The 22,886-nt window shown below is 38.1% G+C and overlaps 1 protein-coding gene and 1 non-coding gene across 8 annotated transcripts in view; one reads left to right on the top strand and one right to left on the bottom strand.

Moving 5' to 3' along the window:
• Window positions 1-22,886, bottom strand: part of ICA1 (islet cell autoantigen 1) — a 141,123-nt gene that overhangs the window by 51,815 nt on the left and 66,422 nt on the right. The gene's annotated exons all lie outside the window — the stretch shown is intronic.
• Window positions 9,250-9,356, top strand: LOC116154153 (U6 spliceosomal RNA). Its single transcript, XR_004138038.1, has one exon. It is a non-coding gene; the product is annotated as a U6 spliceosomal RNA (small nuclear RNA).

Here is a 22,886-nt window from a genome sequence, read left to right as displayed (position 1 = left end):
ACATTTCAGGAGACAATCAAAGGCAATAGTACTGTCTCCTTATCCTGTTGCCCTTGATTGTGGTTTTAAACATGTGTCATTATTCCCTTTCTTTTTACTACTCTTTTCTGAATCATTTATTCATGTCTACGTGCTGCAGAAAAGACTGGCAAGTTTGCCCGTGTCTCTTGGCTGCCCAAGCTAAACGTGATTGCACTTCACGTTACGGTATGTTTTTATTATGCTTATTGATGGTCATTCACTGTAAGTGATCATAACTCACAAACACAAATCATCTCCTCAATTAACCAGTGAACTGATTTGCTGAAAATCATCTTGTTGAAGGAGTTGTGTTAATTCACTCTGTCATGGGTCCTGCATGGGGAAAGAGATCAAGCCTTTCCCTTTACGGGTCCACTTTGCTGCTCCTGAACCTGGTGGACCTGAGTGTTCAGGGGTACCAAGAGAGATCAACTCATGCACAGCAACACCTTCACCGGTTCCTCAGAACATCGAGGGTGAATCCTGGCTCCAACACCTGCACACACATCCTTTGTGATCTGCCCCTGGCCCACTTTTCTGCTTTCATTTTCGGCCTCTTTTCTCCAGCAAATCTTCCAACTTGCTCCTTTCTTCTAGCATGATCTCTCAACTCAGGTTTCATTCTCTTCCTTTTCACATGCTCTTCCCATTAGGATGTCATATTTCCTCTCCTTTCTTGGCCCTTCAAAATTCAGCCTGTGCCACCTCTCCTAGGAAGCACACTTCCACCCCCAAGTCAGAATTTAGATGCTTTTCTTTCGGGCCCCCACAGCACCTTATTACTTACACATCTCTATTATCTCACATGACACTTATCACGTTGTATGGTCACTGTCATTTTAATTGGCTATCTTGTTCTACATTCTCTGGGGAGCTTGTAGCAGGGACCATATCTTGATTTTGTTACCCTGGTAATGATAGTAGGAGCTAAAAATGCTAGTAAAATAAATAGTTTTTAACCTGGTGCATAGTCATATATACCATCACATGCCTTGGGTCTGTAGTTTCTACTTTTATGGTCCATTCTCTCAGTTGGGGTGAGTGTGTGTTTAAGAAGACACTGCCATAGTAACAGTGTGCCAAGAAGGAAGCTGGTCCAGTTCCTTCAGTTTCCCATTACTCTCAACCTTTAAAACACTATCTGTGTTGAGCACTTCCTGGCTCCTTCCTGGAGAAATTGCCTCATTCCAATTTTCCCTAGATTAGCTGTTCTGGAAAACCTGGGTTTTGTGTTCTTTGCACACAGCCAATCTATTAACATTTTGTGTCAGTGATGATTCCTTTTGTTGTTAGAGGCCTGAGAACATTTCAGATTTTCAGTTTGCAAGTGCCCTTGTGGCTGAGGCTGCTAGCTGTCCATCAAAATCCACGTGCCTTTCTAGAGTTTCCAGTCTCCCCTGAAGACAAGCATAGCCATGGGACAAAGTTCTCTCCAGCGGAACGTGAACACAAGTAACACACGCCCTTTCCAGGCTTAGCCTGTAAAGCCTTTCTACATCCACCCCTGCATGCTGTGCCTCCTTTCAGGGTGACTGGGATGCCCACATCTCAGGAATACTGGAGGCATGTTTAAGGGCTGCAAAGCTGCTGTCAGCCTGTCTCTAGATGACTTCTTGGAGGAGAGCCATTCCACCAACCTGGACCCTTGCCCAGGACTATTTGGTGAGCAAAAGCAAACAAAACAAAACAAAACTTCTACCAGTTTAAGCACATGGAATTGTGCAATTTTTGGATGTCTCTCTGTACCACAGCCTAGCCTAGCCTCTTCTACTTAGTACAGGCATGGCTTTAAGAAAAGGCTAGTTAAATGACAAGATGCTAGATATACTGTTGGAAGTAAATTAAAGCCTAACCGTCCCATAGACCATTATCAGCCATCCACAGATTTGTTATTTCCATTACTACTTTGATCATCACCAAGAATGTCATCAATAATATCAGGTGATTACTAAATTCAAAAATTCATTTTAATGCCACTAAATTTTTAAAGAAGTGTTGTAGAGCAACCATGGTGGGTGGGGCTGAGTGTGGTGGGGTGAATCTGAAAACAGTGAAACTGCTGGAAAATTCCACGGCATTTCTTTTGTCATTATAACTGAGAAGTCCTAGGTGACTCTGGTGAACTTCTGACATTGTTAGCCCAAATTCCCCAAACTAGCTTCCAAATACTTATTATAGTTTCCTAGGAAAGGGAGAAAGTCATTTTTCACATTTTTATATAGAAGAGATCTCTTGATATTTAGGGCTGGAAGATATATGTTCAAAATGGTGAGGAAATTAGAAAGCTGGATTTGTAAACAAAAAAGATGCCACCTCATTAAAATGATCCTTCTCTTTATAAAGTGCTTCTAAATAATTGTGTCACTAAAATTTATTTTAGTCTGTGCTTTCTGTCAGATATGCTATACTTCTCTTCCACCCTCCTTTCCACAAACTCCTTATTTTCAGCATTTTTAAAAAAAACATCTTATTGAGGTATAGCTGAAAGCGCTAAATATGAAGCCGATAGCCCCAAACACTCTAAAATATGTACATACCCATATAAGCACCACACAGGGCAATACACAAAACATTTTCAGTGCTCCAATAGGCTCCTTTGTGTTCCACTTTGGTCAATGCCTCCTCAAAAACAGAATATTCTGACTTCTATCATCATGGATTAGTTTTGCCTGATTTTGAACTTGACATAAATGAAAGCATGTGCTACATACTCTGTGATGCCTGGTTTCTTTCACTCAGCATCCTGCTCAAGAGCCATATTACTGCAATGTGATGGCTCATTCTTTCTCATTGCTCTACAGTATCCTGGTGAATGAATAATACCACAATTAATTTATCCATACTACTGTTGATGGACATTTGGTTTGTTTTTAGTTTGGGGCTATTATGAATAACACTGATATGAACATTCTTGTACCTGTGTTTTACATGAACACTCATTTCCCTTGGGTATTAGCCAAGAAGTATATTATTTTTAGTAGATAATGCCAACCTGTTTTCCAAAGTGTTTCCATCAGTTTACATGTCCACCACCATGTATAATAGTTCCACTCGCTCCATATTCTCATTAATATTTGTGACTGTCAGTCCTATTAACTTTAGCTATTTGCTGGGCTTTAATTTTCATTTTCCTGATGGCTAATAATGTAAGTGTCTTTGCGTATTCACATTGGCAATTTTTTTTTGTTGGCCATTACATTTCTGAACTTTTTAAAACAGTGAAGTATATTTGATTTATAATGTTGTGTTAGTTTCTGGTGTACAGCATAGTGACTCAGTTATATATATATTCTTTTTCATTATAGGTTATCATAAGCTATTGAATATAGTTGCCTGTGGTATACCACAGGACCTTGTTGTTTATCTATTCTGTATATAGTAGTTTGTGTCAGCTAATTCCAAACTCCCAATTTATCCCTCCTCATCTTTCCCCTTTGGTAATCATAAGTTTGTTTTCTATGCCTGTGAGTCTCTTTCTGTTTTGTAAATAAATTCGTGTCATTTTTTTAGATTCTACATATAAGTGATACCATATATTTGTCTTTCTCTGTCTGACTTACTTCACTTAGTATGATAATCTCTAGGTCCATATATATTGCTACAAAGGGTATTATTTCATTCTTTTTTATGGCTGACTCATATTGGCAATTTTGATATTTTCTTTTGCCAAGTCCTCGTTCAGATGTTTGCCCATTTTCAACAAGGTGGTCAGTATTTTTTTTTTTTTTTTTTGTATAAGTTCTTTAGATGTTCTGGATACATGTCCCTTGCTGGATATATGTATTGCAAATATCTTCTTCAGTCTGTAGTTTTTATTTATTTATCCTCAATAATGTCTTTTAATGCATAGACTTTCTTAATTTTGATGAGGTGCAATTTATTATTTTCTTTTATTGTTAAGTATTTTCTGCATCCTATTTAAGATCTCTTTGCCTGTCCCAAGGACGTTCAGGTATTCACCAAAGTTTTGTTCTAAAAATTTTATTATTTTATTTTTATAACTTCAAGTCTATAATCTCTCTCATTAATTTTTGTGTATGATATGATGTAGGGGTCAGGTTTATTATTTTCTGTATGGATATCCAACTGACCCAGCAACCATTTATTTAAAAATCCATTATTTCTTCCAATGAATTGCAGTAATGCTTTCGACATAAATCAGGTAAATTTATACGTGTGCATTTTTCCCACTGGTCTACTAAGTTAGTCTTTAGTCAAAACCAACCACCCTGTCTTAATTACTGTAGCTTTATAATAAGTCTTAATATCTAGAAATGTAAGTCTTCCAGCTTTTTTCTTGTTTTTAAGATCACCTTGTCTATTTTATTTCTTTTGTATTTATATATAAGTTATATATAATCATTCTGTGAATTTCCTATCGGGATGGTGACTGGTGTTGCATTTAATCTGTAGATCAATTTGGAGAGTACTAACATCATAACAAAGTGGAATCTTCCAATTCATAAACATGGTATCTCTTATTCCTCCCTTGACTTAAGTCTGCTTTAATTTTTCTAAGCAATGCTTTATAGTTTTAGTAAAGTAGTCTTGAATGTCTTTGGTTAGATTTACTCTTAGGTATTTGTCATTTTCAGTTTTTAAATGTGACTAAGAAAATAAACCAGTGCTTAATTAAGAACTGTGAGGCATTACTAGTATTCACATCACCTTGCTTAAGAGGTTAAAAAGAGCAAAACTCATACGCAAAATAAGTATATAAGTATAGTAATAACTACCTACAACATTATCTGAATGTTGAAATCTCCTTACTTTCTAAGAGTTGAACATATCTGAGCACAGTTACTACTGGAGCAATGTTCTGTGAACCTACTTCTCTGTTACCTAACTAGCTAAGTTACCACTAGCTACTTGCACAGCTTATGGTAGAAAAACTTAGTGCTGCAGTCAAAGTCCTTCCATTTCTTTGGCTGTGCTATTCCTTTCTCACCCCCTTCTGGGCTTTCCACACATCCTACACCTCTGTTGGACCCCTGTTCTCTCCTTCTCCTTTTTACCTGGCTACTAACTATGCGCTCACAATCTTCCGCTTAAGTCATAATATCTCTAAGAATCCTATTCTGACCCACCAGACAGAATCAGGTATCCCTGCTGTGTGCCTCCACAAAACCCTTTAGAGCCTCTATCCTAGCACTAGACTGCATTCTCATTGCTTGGTTAATGTCTGTCTCCCCTACCACACTATAAATTCTATGAAGAAAAGGGCAATGATGATCTTATTCAAAATTTTATCTTCAGAGCCTTGCACAGCACCCGGCATATATTAATTGCTTGATAAATACTTTAATTAGCATGAAATTTGGGCAGAGCAGAAGGATGAGACTCTCCTCTCTTCCTCCTTAAAAACTGGAGTCAGTGGAGACCCACCACTGGTCTATCCTAAAGTGGAATCAGATAATGAAATGCTCATTTTCCCTGGAACTTGGGTAGCTGCTGTAAGTGTTACATTTCCTCCTAATTTTTATTGTTGGTAAAACATAAAATAATAAAAAATGAATTAAAGAATTACCTGGAAAGAAGATCATTCTTACAAAACAGCCAGCCGGTCTAACATTCAGGATTTATCCTATTTTGGAGAATGTTTTGTCTTTTTGAAATTTTGCTTTTGTATGGTGTGTTATAGTTTTCTACTTGCTCACTTTTCCGTTACATAGCCCTTTTTGAAAGAAAACCCGCTGTCACTCCAAGGCTAGCAGTCATTGAGAATCTCCACGTGGGACATTGTATCCTCGGGTGGTTCATCCCTGCCTCCACTGTCACTCGTGTCTTCAGGGCACAGCCCCCCAGGAACAACAGTGGCAGGTACAGGGACTCGCAATGATATTTACCTAATTTTCTACTGCACAACAAAGATCAGGCTAGACCCTCTAACTACAACTTTCCTAAAGCCTTGAAAGGGGAAACAGAAAAGAGAAGGAAGCTACAATTTACCAGACTGATTTACAAGATTGAGTTTGCTTTTTCAGCTCTCGGTATCAGATGGGGATTCAAGAAGAATCGTTTAGTAACCATCAAACAGAGACTGAACCTAAATTTTCCTGTGCTCCTAAAAGTCTTTACCCAAGAAAGTGAAGATTCTATTTTGACTGTTTAACATCATTCTGAAAAACCCTCTTCCCCAAATATTTGCTCCCTTACAGGTTATTCTAACTCCATCTACAGCTGTGGAGCTACCCTGCAGCTTGAACAGCTTAGGCACATCAGAATACAATACAACAGAAGGTACACATGTATTGATGTGTGTGTTGGGGGGTAGAGTTTGTAGAGGGGGGTCGTTCTGGTACAATTCCATGTATTCAGTTAACAATTAGTTACTAAAACTCCCAGCAGTGTAGGGAAGAGGAGATAGTATTTGATCTGGGCTGGAAGGCCTGAGTTCTATGCATGGATCGGAAACATTCTAGCTTCATAACACTGGGCAAGTTATTTAACATTTCTGAGATTCCACTGTCAGAGATAAATAATAAAGAGATAAATTACAGAATGTATATCAGATCCTTCTTTAAAACTGTGTTGCTTAAGGCTGTTATTAGGAGTTCTGTGCAAGGTCCGGTCGTTAGCACAATGCAGGTCCAATCTGTATCTGCTCACTTCGTGTCTCTGTGTCACATTTTGGTAATTCTCACAATGTTTCAAACATTTTCATTGTTATAATATTTGTTATGGTGATCTGTGATCAGTGATCTTTGATGTTATTACTATAATTTGCTGAAAGCTCTGATGATGGAAAGCATTTTTTAGAGATGAAGTATTTTTTGGTTAAGGTATGTACATATTTTTTAAGACACAATGTTATTGCACACTTAATAAACTACAGTATAGTGTAACCTTAACCTTTATATGCACTGGGAAACCAAAAATATTCATGTGACTCACTTTACAGCAATGTTCACTTTATTGCAGCTGAATGGAACAGAACTCGCAATATCTCAGATCTGCCTGTGCATTAAGGCCTGGTACCATTTTTGGCTTCAAGAGGACTACAGAAAGAGCAAGCACACTGCCTTCAGCTCCAGCTGTACCTTTTATCAGTAGGATGCAACATGTTCACTGGTGAAAGGGCTCCACTCTCTACTTTGAAATAATAGCTGAATTCCTATCATGGTTTATTTTGTTAAGAGGTGAAAAACAGCAGAAAAAAGGAAATTTGCCTTAAGTAAATTAAAGCATGCTCCTTAGGGAATATCTCACCATATAAAAATCACAAGATAGCTTTCTCTCTTCTCAGGCTTATTAGTAATCCTTTAGAATACATTTAGGTTTGGAGAAATAATTCATACTCAAAATAAAACCTAATGATCTACTGTGGATTATATACCTATTGTGTGTTCAACATATACACAGGAGGAGAGAGAAGATAAAGTAACCTTGGAGGGAGAGGGGAGAGATCTATAAACCATTTTTAACATTATTTTAAATTAAATATTTTAACATATGAAAGAAAATGAAAAGAAAAAGATAAATAAAAATAGTTCTATCCTTCCTTGGTTAAAAAAAATAGAAAAAAAACAGCTCAAATTCAAATTTAAACAATACTTTGAGACAGTTAAAACTGGTATTAAAAATAAAAATCAACTTTAACTCTAATCTTTTATGAATTATAACTGAATATATGAATGTACCAGATACAGAAAGTACAGAACAGACTTATGAAACTTTAAATCAAATGATCCATCCTGTGTCCATTTATTCATTGATGAATAACTATGCTTATGTAGTGGTTCTCAAAATGTGCTTCCTGGACCAGCAACATCAGTATCAGCTGGGAGCTTGTTAGCAATGTAATTCTTGGGCTCGATTAGTGGATACCTGGTCCTGTTCAAAACATGCACTGAGACATTTGGTCAACACCAAAAGGTCCTTGACAGTTGGTCCTCTCAAAAGCATGAGCTTATTTGGTCCATGACAAATGGTCCTTGATATTTGTTCCTTTAAAAAATGTTCATGCTTAGAAAATGTCTTTGGGTTGAAATAGCCTGTAATGTTTGTTTATAATTTTGGTTTATAGGATTAATACATAAAAAATACTACCACGTTTTATTGGTCCAATAATTGTGTTGTGGCTGTTTTACCAGCAAAAATCCTTCTTGCCTTGGTAGCCTAGCTGGTAATGGCACATGGGATTAGGTAGATGGGTCAAGGTTCAGATTTTGCAGAAGAGAAGGATTTATATTCACTATGTGCACTGAGGAAGAGTCCTACAGTTAGAAATGCAGAGGACAAGTCAAGGGTGGGATCTCGTGGTGTGTGATGCATTAATAGGTCACTGGCATTAGGTTGGATGTGGCTGGCTCATTCCATAAGGGTGGAGTTTGAAAAGAAGGGCTTGGTCAAGCCACCGTGTAAAATGGGGATCGAAGATGTTGATGTAAATATTTGATGTCTCGCTTGTTCATAAGGAATGAGAGTGGGTGTGGCTTTCCTACCACACAGGGCTCAGGCGTAATGGCCACCATGAGGTGGGTATCAGGCATATAACTAACCCTGCAACAACTATCCCCTGGCCTAGGACTAATAGGCAATGTTTCCCTTGAATCAAAGTCATATAGAGGTACAATCTTGGTAGATGGCAAGAAGCATCTGCCACTGTTTGGAGAGGTTTTAGTGGGTGTGATTCCACACTTACCCACTAATCGCGGTAGACCACCACACCCTATGCTGGTGCCTATCTAGTGGCTGAGCCAGGTGTCAAATTCGTAAGACATTAGAGTGAGGATTCCCTACCGTTAAACCAGGCACCACTGGTTAGAAGTCTCCAAAGGAGAACAAAAAACCTTCTGTTGCTTGGCAATATGACATTTTTATTTAAAACTCTCAGCAGAATATGGCAGAAATATTATACTCATAAAAGAGAAAAGCCAATGCTACATAATGATGGCTTTTGTTACCATTTCCACTCCTTTAACAGAGATAGGAGTAAAAGGTACCAGCACTGTGAAGAGAGGAGACTCTACAACACCTGACTTAGAGCTGGTCAGGATCTGGATAATATAATCATTCCGAGGAAAACACCAGCACCATGTTGGTGTTGAAGGGGAAGCGAGGAACACCCTGAGTAGACAAAAATAACACCGAGGAGAAGAACCAAATGCAGCACCATCACAGATACTTTGAAGAACTCTCTGTGATATTCATGATGAAGAGATCCTGTTAATGCTACCAGAAACTCATTAAAGAGGCAAATAAGTAGAATTCAAAACAGACACTGACATGCTCGCTTCGGCAGCACATATACTAAAATTGGAACGATACAGAGAAGATTAGCATGGCCCCTGCGCAAGGATGACACGCAAATTCGTGAAGCAAAACACTGACTTCTAAACCCAACTTCACTGCACAGAATTGATATTCCAGAGGAGTATAAAGTGACCAGGTGCAGAGAATCATTTCTTATGCACAATTCCAGTGCTAAAGATGATGAAAGAATTCTATTTACACAACTTATAATATTTGCTATTTAAGTGCCACTACCACAATATGGTAGCCCCTTCAAGACAGCACCAACATTGTTCACTCAATTATTTACTGTGCACAGTGTAGTACTGGGTTACACTATGTATTGATTGATGCAACAATAGTGAAAAGGCAAGAAGACACTTACAGATATATGTATCTTATCTTATATATGAGATTATATATACATGTAAGAAAGCACTTGCATTTGCACAGAAATCTTGACATTAACCCTTCATTGTGCATGATGGATTTCGAGACTGCATATATGAAAGCAATTTGACTACTCTTATCAAACGCACAAGTGAAAGGATGCTTGTTTCACTTTTCACAATCGTGAAAAATATCTTCTTTGGGTCTAACATTTGCGTATGCGACAACGAAAAGTAACACCTGTAACTGTGCACCATCTGTGCCTTTGAAAGATATAAATGAAACTTTTGAGGACATTGTGGAGAATGCAAAAGAAAATTTAGATGACTTAATGGATTATACTGAAAGAGTGTGTGTGTCAGTGGAAGGCTCGGCAGAGGCAGAAGACCAGAAGCTCCAAGATTTCCACCAGAACCTTGGAATGTTTATATATCAGTACCGAATGGTGATTACAGGGCAAATAATGCAGAACTTCATGACGAGGAAGAATAAGAATAAATGTGAAATTCAAAATTCATCATAAATTACAATAAAAATAATGTAAGTACAATTTTAACAAAGTTAAGTGTTTGTTATTATTTCAGGAATCATGGACCAAATGTCTCACTGGATGTTTTGGATGGGAACAAATATCGAGGACCTTTTGGCATGGACCAAGTATCTCAAATGGAACCAAATTTCAAAGACCTTTTGGCATGGACCAAATGTCCTGCAAAGCTCAAGCTCGACCCAGACTTACTGAATCCGAAAGCAGGATGGGGCTCAGCCATAAGTTTTAGCAAGTCTTCCAGGTGACTGACTGTTTTGCATGCTGAAGTTTGAGAACCAGCCTCCTGGAATGAAAAGGTTAACAGCATGCTCTTTGAAGTCAGAGAAATTTGGGTTCAAATATTTGCACCGAGACTTACTGTCTCTGTGATCTGGAACAAATCATTACCCCGAGCCTTAATTTCCAAATTAGTAAACAGAGACATGGTACCTTTCAGGACTATTGTTAGGATTAAATGAGGAAACAGATACAGATGGGATGTACAGTGTATGTACATCAAACACACAGTACTTGGTGCATAGGAAGCACTCGGGAACTGATCCCTGTTATTTCACAGGCATAGAAGACCTTGTGTTTGATGTTTCAGGAAACACTGTGCTAAACAGACATGGCTTCTTTCTTCAAGGACCTCAGTCTGGAAGAGGAGCTACACTAGTACACCAATAATCATGTTACAAAGTAGAAAGTGCTAGGTGGCAATAGAGTGGGTAAGAAGAGCCCTGGGAGATTATAGAGTGGAGGAAGCAACATATGAACTGGTCTTTAAAAAACAAGATTTGGATAAGCATAGATGCAGGGAAGGGCATTCCAGATGAAAGGAACGGGGAGAAGAGGTAGGGAATCATGGGATACATGTTTTGGCTAAAGGGATAACAATAGGGTGAACACATAATCTATTGTCCAAATAGGGGAACTTTGCAAGTGAAAAGGAGCATCAGTAATAGTTAAGGCGGGAAAACAGATTTAAAAGGGACCATACCAGGCATACCATGTAGTGGTCGCCCTGGAAAACAGGCTGTTGGGAAAACGAGCGTTGGAAATAGGGATGGAGTGTGGGCTGGATTTGTGCAGTGATAGGTCCCTAATGACAGGCTCAGGGCATTGCTTTTTGAGCAATGGGGAGCTGTTAAAGATCCTGAGTGGGGAATGACCACAGTGGAGCAGGTATTTGGGAAGATATTTTGGCATCACTGTGTAGGCTGCTACAAGAATGAATAAGAGGGACTAGATCAGAGGGAGATTTCCAGAAATAAGATTTTGAAACCAAATAAATATGTCAGACAGGGAGAGGGAGAAGTCAAACCTGAAGGTAATATTTCAAGCCTATGTCAAGGAGGCGAAGAGAAGGGGCAGGTTAGGGAGCAGTGTCATGAATTCACTTCAAGACATAAGGTGTTCAGTTTGATGATCTTCTGTTACACACATGCGACTAGGGAAATGTGACAGACAGTTAGAATTGAGTTCTTATTTCAGTAATGCTCTCTCCATCTCGCAAAAAGACAAGCCATTCAATATCTTGATAAAGCATACAAGCTCTGTATTTTGTTTGTATTTATTTTATTTAATGAACATTTAAAATCAGGCAATAATGAATGCTTATGTTGTGCTGAATAGGGACCAGAATCTGTTCTAAGTACTTTACAAATATTACAGAATTAATCCTCATAAGAATCTTAGGAGATTACTATAGTTAATATTATTATCCCCATTTTTCAGATGAAGATACTGAGGCACAGAGAAATTAAGAGACCTACCCAAGATTATACTGCTACTAAGTGGAGGTGCCCCAAACTGAAACTGGGAGAGGCTGGTTGGAGAGACTGCATTCTTCACCATGATGCCAGGCAGTTTCTTATATTAAAGATGTCCTAACAGAATTTGATGGAATTGGGATTGGAAAACTATTATCTAAAACTTTCCTGGGGTGTTTTGCTATTTATATGAGAAGATTTTGAGGCAGCATTTCTTGTTATAATTATCAACCTACTTTCATAGATGCAAAATAAATAGAATATCTAATTCTCATAATACTTTTGAGGAATAGATATTCACATACAAGAGAGTATTAAAAACGACTGTCACAGTTTCATAATATATAATGACACATTTATTTGGTTTCTAGGTCTCATCATTTCTACCCAGTTAATCTCTCATCTATTTCCTCCTTCCCATTCTTGTAGCAGCCTACACAGAGCAGCCAAAGTAAACTGCCCCTCAAACTACTCTACCACCATCACCTCCTTGCTCAGGAACCAACCTTTACAATGACATCATTTCATAATGTCAGATACCAAGTCACAGAGTCAAGATTCAAGCCCGAACCACTACATTATATCACCTTGTTGAATCACCTTCATTGAGTGTGGGGGAAGGGTTATAGCTTGGCAGAGGTTTTTGGTAGAAGTCATTCAGGCATTATAAATTCAGGAGGGCAGGAGGTGACTGGGTCTTTAGAAGCATTTGGGGGAGTGAAGAATTTTTTTTTTTAATGTGAGAATACCACAGTTACTGGCCATCCAAGGGGTCAGGAGGCTCGGAGGAGAGGAAGAGAGAGCCTTTGAGGCTGTGCTCCCCAGGGCAGGGAAGAAGGCAGCATTCAGGGCAGCGCTCACGGGAATCAAGCCTATGGTTTTGGCAGGAGCGTCCCCGGCATTCCTTCTCTCCATGATGCGAGGAGGAGGGCAAGACTCCCCCCCTGAGAGGCCAAGACACTAAGCTGAACTGTTGGAACAGTGGAGGCAGGAGCCATACTTTCCAGGGAACTGGCCTTGATAACCGGGAAGAAGAGAGACTTAAAGCAGAAACCAAGGCAAAAGGGAACCAGAGAGGCATCCCTTCTTCGAGGAAGTCTTCATCAATTTAGATGCCACCCTCAGAAGCTTTTGTAACAGCCAGTGCTCATCTCAAATAGCACTTAACGTTACAAGCATTGACTTAGATATTTGTCTCCCCCACTAAACACTGAGTCCCTTGAGAGCTGAGATCTGTGTTATTGGACTGTATCCCTAACACTTAGCTCAGAGCCCGACGCCGAGCAGGTGCCTTGAGAAAAATACAAGTGAGCGAATAAATGAATGAATAAATGAATGGATGAAATGAGGGTAGAGCTTTGATCAACTAGAGTCATTACACTAGAAGGAGGCTTATAACTCATTTAGTCCAATCCTATTATTCTGCACAGAGGTTAAAGGGCTTGCAAGGCCCCAAGGGGCAGGGGGATTCGTGCTAGAGTTGTACCTGGAACCCAGAACACATGGCCACCTTCCTCCTCCTCACCCTGCTGGGAGCATGGCGACAACTCTCACAGTCATTCTCGTGTTTGTTGGCTGGTTGTTGGGAATGCACAATACATTTTCCCATGGAGACAGGTTTTTTCTTCTTTTTTTTTTAAATGGTGGTTCGGTTCCCAGGCCAGGCCACAAAAGCCTATTTACCCCATAGCTGAGCTCAGCTATAAAACCAGCGGTAGCTCTGAGGCCTCACTGAACCCCTAGCTCTGAGCCCACAGTCTGGGGGGCAGGTGGGCAGCTGGCTCTGCAGGGGGGAGGGCAGAGCTCCTTGGAGCAGATTCGGAGCGTGGGGCGGGGGCTGGGCAGGGGAGCCGGGCAGGGGGCCCGGGCGGCAGCTGCAGGAGGCTAGGCAGCCTCTGAATGCCTTGGTGGTTCTTAAGTGGATTGTTTGTAAGTTGGGAACTGTCTGTACTTAGAAAGGCGGATTTCAAGAGGTAGGGGATCCTATTTCACTCGAAGGCCCACAGTAATGAGGGTTCTTTATTCGTAATGAAGTAGCCACTAATTGGAGGGACAGGCTCAGGAGGCCTGTTGGAATTTTGTACTCCTGGACCAGAACTGAGTAATATTATGCAGTAGCCTGGCAACCCCTTACCTCTGCATAAAATTTATATGAAAATCCACCATGAAGTGCCTATTTGACATTCACTGTGTTTATTATTAATAATGATAATAACAGGGTGGCTTATATACAGCATTAAGCTGAGAAAGTGAATGAATTCTCAGTGTCCTCAAGTCTTTTTGTTTTCCCAGCCAGATTAGGAACATTGGAAAATCCTTACTCTCAGAATGGGCTGAAAGCTTTCATATTTACCCTGAGGAGACATGGCTCCAGTTTCTAAGGGTTTGTCCAAGAGATGATCTCTTTCCTTCCTCCGCCTCCTCAGAGGCAGAAACATTCCGTTAACTCATGAATGTTGTAAAAGCAAATGAACGAAAAAAAGCAAATGTACGAAAAGAAGCAGTGTTAATGGAACTGAAACAGTTACATTAGGTGAACCAGTTAACAGTGGAATGTTCTGGTGCCCCCTGGAGGATCCTAAAACCTACCCAAACTGGGGATTTAGTACCTTTCTTCAGATGTCTTGCAAAATCCTACAGAGGCAATGTGTTTCTTCTCTCAGGCTCAGATCAACTTAACCTGACTCAATCACAAGCAGAGGGACAGAGCAGGAACCGAATCTAACATTTAAAAGGTTTTCCCCACCATAAGTTTATCGTTAGACTGGAGGTTTTTGGATCAACGACAGAATCTATTTTGGGTTTGTGAAGTTTATAAAACTGACAGTGCAAAGTTCACGGTTCCATGTGCAATGTCTCAATTCTTCTGGGCCGAGTGTTTAGTGAACAAGGAAGTTTGCTTCTGTGAACCTTGCTTTGTTTTGCACAGACATTCTGCAAAGTTAAACATTCAGCTTCTAAAATTTTTACTACACTGGCATTGCTCAGGGACATGACTCTTGTAGGATGATGACTAAATGGCCATCAGAGTTGTTTATCCCATAGCCACAGAGCAGTTAGCAGATGTGAGGAACCATTGTCTGACTCCAGTAAGCTCCAATAATAATAAGCTCCAATAATCTAACAGGATTATAGCTGCCCATCTGCCCTCCCCACTCTCCAATTTATACAAGAGTGACTGAAATCACTATCTTGGTGCATAATGTGACTGATAACAGCCAGCCTTAGATCATTACAGCTGAAAGACAGACCAGGTTTCACTAGCAGAGACTCATGCTGGTACATGATTGTAACTATCACAACGATGGCGACAATATAAATACAATATTATATGCAGAGTTAATAGAAATGTCTGCTGTCACCTTTTTTTCAGTGCTATTTCATCATATATGAATGCTTAATTTCTTAATATGAATAATATTATAACAGAATGTACTACAGTTCAAACCATGAAGTCATCAGACATAATTTCAGACTTTCAGAAAAGCTGCAAGATTTCTTTGTATTCCTAGATACCCTTCACCTACATTTTCAAAATGTTGACATTTACTACACTGCCTTTTCTTTTTCTAAATACACATAAACATTTACTATCATTATTTATTTAAATTAATCATTTATTTTAATGATTACTTCATCCCAGCTTTGGCCAATGGGAGTGCCTTCACCTACATCTCCAATTTCTGTCCAGTACTACAGGGTTCATTCAAATTTTTTTCTTTTACCCTGATTGTAGCTTCCTTCTCCCAAAGAATAAAACCTGACTCCCACTATCCACAACTTCTTTGCTCAATCCTAGAATGTACAAAAAATTATTTCAGAATTGCTAACCTATGTTTCTGCAGAAAGAGAGGTCTGCTAATCAGAGTTCAACATTTGTTTAGAGTTATTTTAGCCTGAGAGCATATTGTCATAATACTGCATTCAATGCTACTTGGGGTCACTTTCCCCCTTCCTTCTTCAGTGTAATTATATCATTTCTTTGAAACATACTTTTTTCATTTGTTTATATCCAATTTGAGAGTCCCTCACCATCCTGTGGGTCTCATTTACTTTTGCTTCTATTTATTTATTCATTTTTTGATATGTGAAATATTAGCATAATTCCATAAGGTAGGGCTGTACTAACTGGTCTACTGAGAAAAGACTTCTCTCTTTCCCATTGCCACTACTTTTCAGCCCAATGTCACCCATGTCCTGTAGATAACTAACCTTACTAGTCTCTCTGTTTTCATTCCAGTGTTGCTTTTTCCTCAAATGAGGGTGACAAATGTGTATTTTCTCATTTTTTTCTGATTTGTTACACAGAAGGCAACACAGTCTTTGCATTTGGCTTTTTTTATTTTTTATTTTATATATCCTGGAGATCACTTCCTATCCTAGAGATCTCCTCATTCTCTTTCGTGGCTACATGGTACTCCATTGGGTATTATGGAAAAATTTATTCCACCACTCTCCTCTGTATGAGCATTCAGGCTGTTTCTAGTACTCTACAGTTATAAAAGAAATGCAGTGCTGCATTAGACAATCTTGTGCATGTGTATTTGTATATATTTGGGGGTGAATCTTCAAGGTAAATTCCTAGAAGTGGGATCTTCTGGGTCAAAAGGTAATTTTGTTAGAGACTACTAAATTTCCCTCCACTAGGGTTGTACCCATTTGCATTCCTATCAGATATCTATGAGAGTTCCAGTTTCCTTACATAGAGAACATGTGTTTCCCTGTCTAGAAAGCATTAAACGATATATTAATGTAGTTTTGTGTTTTTTATCATGAGTGATATTTTATGATATGTTAAGGCCATTTTTAACATTTTTGTAAATTACCTGTGCATGTCTTTTCTTCTCATTTTTCTGTGATCTTTTAAAAAATCTTATTTGTTCAATTTTAAAAAGTTGTCTGTATTTTAGGGATTTTATCCCTTTATCTACAATATACATTGCAAATATTTTCTCATAGTTTGTCAGTTATCATTGGACTTTGTTTATGCTATTTTGCTGTACACAAGTTTTTATTTTTATTTAATCAAGTTTATCAACCATTTCTTTAACTGCATCTTGGTTTTGAGACATAATTAGAAATTCTTCATGTACACTCAAGTTAAAGAGGAATTCACCTATATTTCTCCTAGTACTTGCATAGTTTCATTTCTTACATTTAGATCCCTAATTTATTTGGAGTTTATTCTCATGCATGGTGTGAGATATGGATCTAATTTTATCTTTGCCAAATGGCTATTCAGTTGTCCCAGTATCATTTGCTAAAAAGTTTATTTTATACAAGGGATTTGAGATACTATCTTTATCATAGTGCTAAAGTCCCATATGTATGTGGGTTTATTTTTCTGTTTTCCTATTTTCTAGCTGAATCCACTGGTCTGGATGCCCATTCATGTGTTGGTACCACACTGTTTTAAAAGAAGCTTTAGGAAACATGTCTAGTAGGCAAGTTTCCTCCTTTAAGCATTTTTTAAAAGTGTTTTATGTTTATTTTTTTCTACATGAAATTTACTATCAACTTAGTGTTTCTATTGGGTTGTTTTAAATTATAATTTAACTTGTTGATAACTGATGTCTTTATCATGTGATATTCCTATCCAAAAGCAAAAGGGATTCTCTGTTTGGTCAAGTCTATTTTTATCTTTCAGGGATGTTTTACAATTCTCCTTATAAAGATTTTATATATTTCATGTTAAATTTGTTCTTAAGTATTTTATCTTCTTTATTGCTATTACAGAGTTTTCTCTACCTTTCTTGTACTCTTTATAGCTTGCTGCTTTCTGAAATCTCTTATTACTTTATTTGGTTTTACCATTGATTCTTTAGGGCTTTCTAGGTACATAATTACATCATCTGCAAATAGGGATCATTTTATTTCTTTTCCAATTGTTATACTCCTAATTGGTTTCTCAAGTCTACTTGTACCAGCTAATACTTATAGTACAATGTTGAATGCTAGTGAGACAAATGGTAATACTGCTTTGCTTCTAATCTTAGTGGAAATAGTGCTAGTGTCTCCCCATTAAGCTGGATTTAAGACTAATACATGCTTATTTTTTATCATATATCTATATATTTTCAGAAAATATCTATCAGTTCTGTTTCTTTGAGTGATTTTTATCAGGAATGAGTACTGAATACTGTAAAAGGTTTTCAGAATCTATAAAGATAATCATAGGATTTTCTTCTTCAAATCTATTAATAGGATTATTAAATTAATTGATTTCCTCATATTAAGCCAGCCTTGCATTTCTGGGATAAATCCTACCTGGTCATGGTGTATTATTTTCTTCATGTAGTGTATGATTCTATTCTCTAATATTTTATTTAGCAATTTTACATTAATATTCGTAAGTGATGCTTGCCTATAATTTTTTGTGCTATTTCTACCAGGTTTAGGTATGGAAATTACCCTTGCCTAGTAAAAGCAGTTAAGAAATTTTCCTTCATTCACAATACTCTTGAACAACTTATGGAGCATTTTTAGGACTATTTGGTCTTCAAAGGTTTGGGAGAACTTCTCTGTAAAATCTTCTGAGCCTGCTGCTTTTCTTGTGGGATAGTTCATTCATCTTTTTTTTCTATTTCTTTTAAGGAAATTTTCTGTGTAAAAGCTAGAGCTAATGAGATAAATTTTGATAAACTAATTCCCTAGGAAATTAGCCATTTCATTTAGGTTTTCAAATTTACAGAGAGGCCTGAGGCCTGTAATTCGATTCTTATATTTCTAAATTCTTCTGATTCCAATGATTTTTTTTTCCTTTTGTGTATGTGTGCACTCTCACTTTTTTCTTGAGTTAGCTAGTGGCTCATCTAATTAATTTATTCATTAGATTTACTGTTTTCCTGTTCTCTATCTCAATTTCTATGTTATCTTTATGATTTCCTCCCTTTTGCTTTATTACAGTTTCTTATTCTTTTTCTGGTTTTTTAAATTGAGAATTTATTTACTGCCATATTTAATTTTTATTAAGTGTTTAAGGCTTTGCCTATTCCTTTGATCATTCCTTTATATGTATACCACAGATTCTGGGATGTGGTATTTTTCATTATTTTCCAGAAATTCAGTTTACATACAATCTTTTTTTTGGTGAATGTTTCATGAGCACTTAAGAAGAAAATGTATTTTTTGTTGACTGTATGTAAAGTGTGATATATATCCTTATTAATTATGCTGTTTAGATCTTCAATATCTTTACTTTTTTTCTACTTGATTTGTCTTATAGTAAGAGTAGTATATTAAGTTCTTCTATTAGTATGTCTTTGTTTCTGTGTTTCCCTTGCATTTCATGTAGTATTTGCTTTATGAAAGTGGCTGCTGTGTAATTTAGTACATATATATTCATAAATATTTTGTTTTCATCGTGAACTGTAGCTTTTAGCATTAAAAAGTGTCCTTTTTCATATTTAATGCTTTTAAAAATTATACTTATCTGATATCAATATTGCTACATATGCTTTCTTATTATTTCCATTTGCTCAGTATATCTTTGCTTATTCCTTTATTTTTAGCCTTTCTTAATAATTTTATTTTGGATACAGCATACAGTTGAGTCTTTCTTGGTGAGTCCAGTGGAAAATCTTTTCTTTTAAAAGATGAGTTAAGCCCATTTACATTTATTGATAAGACTGATATGTTTGGTCTCAACTCTGTCATATTTTGGTTCATAATTAATATGGGAATTACATTTTATGTTTTATTTCTCTATTGTGTTTTATTAATTCTTTAACTTGATTTTTTTTAGTTTAGTGACACTATTCTACATGATACTGTAATAGTAAATACATGACATTATAATTTGTTAAAACCCACAGAATCTATAACACAAAGAGTGAACTCTAATGTAAACTACAGACTTTGGTTGATAATGTGTCAATGTTGGTTCATCAATTATAACAAATAGATCACACTGAAAAGGGATATCGACAGTGTAGGCTATGTATTTGGTAGGGGAGGGGTATGTGGGAACAATCTGTACTGTGGGTTCAATTTTGCTGTGAACATATGCATGAACATATGCGTGAGCATTTAAAAAAATGTGTGTACCTGTGGGAAAGGTGAAAAAAATCACAGATGGTAAAGGTGAAAAAAATGATAAAAACTACATTTCAGATTCTTTAAAAAATTATATGTCTACCACTTGTCAACTACATTAAAAGAAAAGAAGAGCCAAAACAGTGTCTTCCTATTGGAATCAAGCATGAACCAACCCTGTGGAGAGATATGTAACTGAAGACCACTGTCAGTTCACCAGCCAACTGTGTGGCACTTCCCACTGACAAGAGAGTGTGTCCACTTAGGCATGGTAACAAATATATTCCAATCCAGTCTTTCTCTACATTGGGCTCTAGAAAACATTTCTTCACAGCCTATTGCAGAATTTAAACATGGTATTAAGTTGTGCCAAACTATGTATCATCAACTATGTTCTCCATTATGTGTTGGGAAAAAGTAAAGTTGTAATAATAAAGGCATTTGCACCATTGATCATGCTTCTTGAGTAAGCCCGGTCCCTACCTTATCAGCTCAGAAATGAGTACCTGTGCTCTTTAAGGAGTCAATGTGAGGCATGCAAACCGCAATGCCACCTCTCTCGTTTTTCCCTCTTGGATTTTGCTACTAAAATCAATTAACTTTATACTACAAATAAAGAATCATTTTGTTTCATTCATTTTTGTTTCATTCCCCAGTTAAATAGATATGCCATTGAACATTATGTAGAAAATGTCATGAAAAACCCACAACTGTTCTTGCCCCAGCTTAACAGAGCTTCATCTCAGACAATGCACTGAGTCAGTTAAATTCAGCTTTTCAATAGTGCCATACTTCCTTTCAGAACTTTTCCTTTTTGGTTGCTTGTGTGAAACCCAAGCCCAGCAAATATACAGTCACAATCTCCTCTCACCCAACCTCCCTTCCCCGAGCACTATTCACTATTATTTATAAAGTTAGTTACTCTGAGTTAATATATCAGTATTTCAATCTCAGATTTTACATTACCATGAATTTCTTTGGAGCTACTGATGCACGTGTGTGAAGAGGCAGACATACTGCAATACAGTGGTAACAACGAATGCAAATTCAGCAAGTACAAGCAGCACACCAAGAGCCTGAAGCTACATCAGCTGAGATAAACCACCACCGTTTTTGAGGCACAGATGTACCTTGAAGAAAGTATACAGATCGTCCTTGACTTACCATGGGGTTATGTCCCAGTGAACTCATTGTAAGTTGAAAATATCCTAAGTTGACAATGCATTTAATGCATTTGAACTATAGACACAACAGCTTAGCCTAGCCTACCTTAAATGTGCTCAGAACACGTCCATTAGCCTACAGCTGGGCAAACTCATCTAACACAAAGCCTAGTTTACAGTAAAGTGTCGAATATCTCATACAATTTATTGACTACTGTACTGAAAGTGAAAAGCAGAATGGTTATATGGGTGCAGAATGGTTGTAAGTGTATCGGCTGTTAACCCTCGTGATCCCAGGGCAGACTGGGAGCCGCGGCCCTGCTGTTTCAGCCCAACATTGAGAGAGTATCATACTGTATATTGCGAGCCTGGGAAACATCCAAATTCAAAATTCAAATACGGTTTCTGGTGAACGCCTATCATGTTCGCACCACGGTAAAGCTGAAAAATCGTAAGTTGAACCGTTGTAAGTTGGATATTGTCCGTGGTCACAAAACAAAAGGATTTCTATAAAACCATGCTAGTTTCAATATTCATAATAATACTATATTTCGAATGCATGAAATGCTAGTGGACCAAATTTTTTAACCCTCTCAAACTACTAAGTTGCTGATAGTCTATTTAAGGGACTGTTGAGGGAACACACTGTTCTTTGGGGATGAAGCAAAAGACTGGCCTGTGTGTGTTTCCTCAGAAAGGCCTCAGGCTGTGAACACAAGAGGTAGGCAGGATTCAAAATAATAACCAAAAAGGAACTGCAGAATTTAAGGACAGAAGCAGAGGTGGATTTATATGAAACTAAGCAAGCTTGAGTCAGGGCCCCTTCAAAGACCTTACACTTAATGCTGTGTTTTTTTCCCTAAAGAGAATTCCAAATATTGTACAAGCCTGGGCTTGTAAAGTCTAGACTTGCCGTAAGTAGAAGGTCCTTAGAAATCACTAAGATGGACTGTCTAATTTTACAGATGAAGAAACTGAGGCCCAGAAAAAACAATTTGATGAGGTCAAAATGTGAACACCTATCTTTAATTAAAAGCCAGCCTTCCCTGTGTCCCCTGTAGAAAGCGCTGCATTGTACTACTTGGTTACACTGCAATGATTGCCCTGGCCTGGCCCACAGGCTCCTTCTCTGGAAAACTGCCCCACTCACAGCCTCTGCTGAAGGAGCAACCCAAGCCTGTTCCCTGAGGAGGAGCGGCTTCGTGGTTTCCCTGTGACCCTGCCCCTCACCCCCACCCCCATGCAATCCACACAGCTGATTAGACCTGGGGTTGACACCCTACCCGAGGGAGTCATTCCATCTGGATCAATAACCTGTGAGGTCATCTGGTATAAAAAGCTCTGCTCAAACATAAAAGACTTTGATGAACTCACCCAGTCAAATTCCTTCTCCTGGAAATCTGAACTAGGGAATATGGAAAGAGATAGACAATTAGCAGTGGGGAATTAAATAAAACCAGACCTGGAGAGTGGCTGTGCAGTCAGCCAGGAAGCGGTGAGTTCTGTCTGCTGAGGGAGAGATGACATAAGCCAGTTTTCAAACCCCGAGGGACCCTCTGGCTCTAGAGTCTTTGAGGTCTAGTTGCATTGCTCTTCCTGAAAGGCCTGGCGTGGTGGCTTCTGCGGCTGCTTTCTTTCCAAATTTGTCCTCTTAATCCCTAACCCCGTGCGGACCACCACCCCTCAGAGAGCACCTGATCTTTGTACAAAGTGCTGGTTCAGCAAAAACTCAGTTCCATGTTT

Source organism: Camelus dromedarius, chromosome 7 (assembly GCF_036321535.1).
Source record: "Camelus dromedarius isolate mCamDro1 chromosome 7, mCamDro1.pat, whole genome shotgun sequence".
In the NCBI taxonomy this organism is placed as follows: Eukaryota; Metazoa; Chordata; class Mammalia; order Artiodactyla; family Camelidae; genus Camelus; species Camelus dromedarius.
Note: the sequence above shows the minus strand (reverse complement) of the source record. Positions and strands in the feature narration are given on the sequence as shown.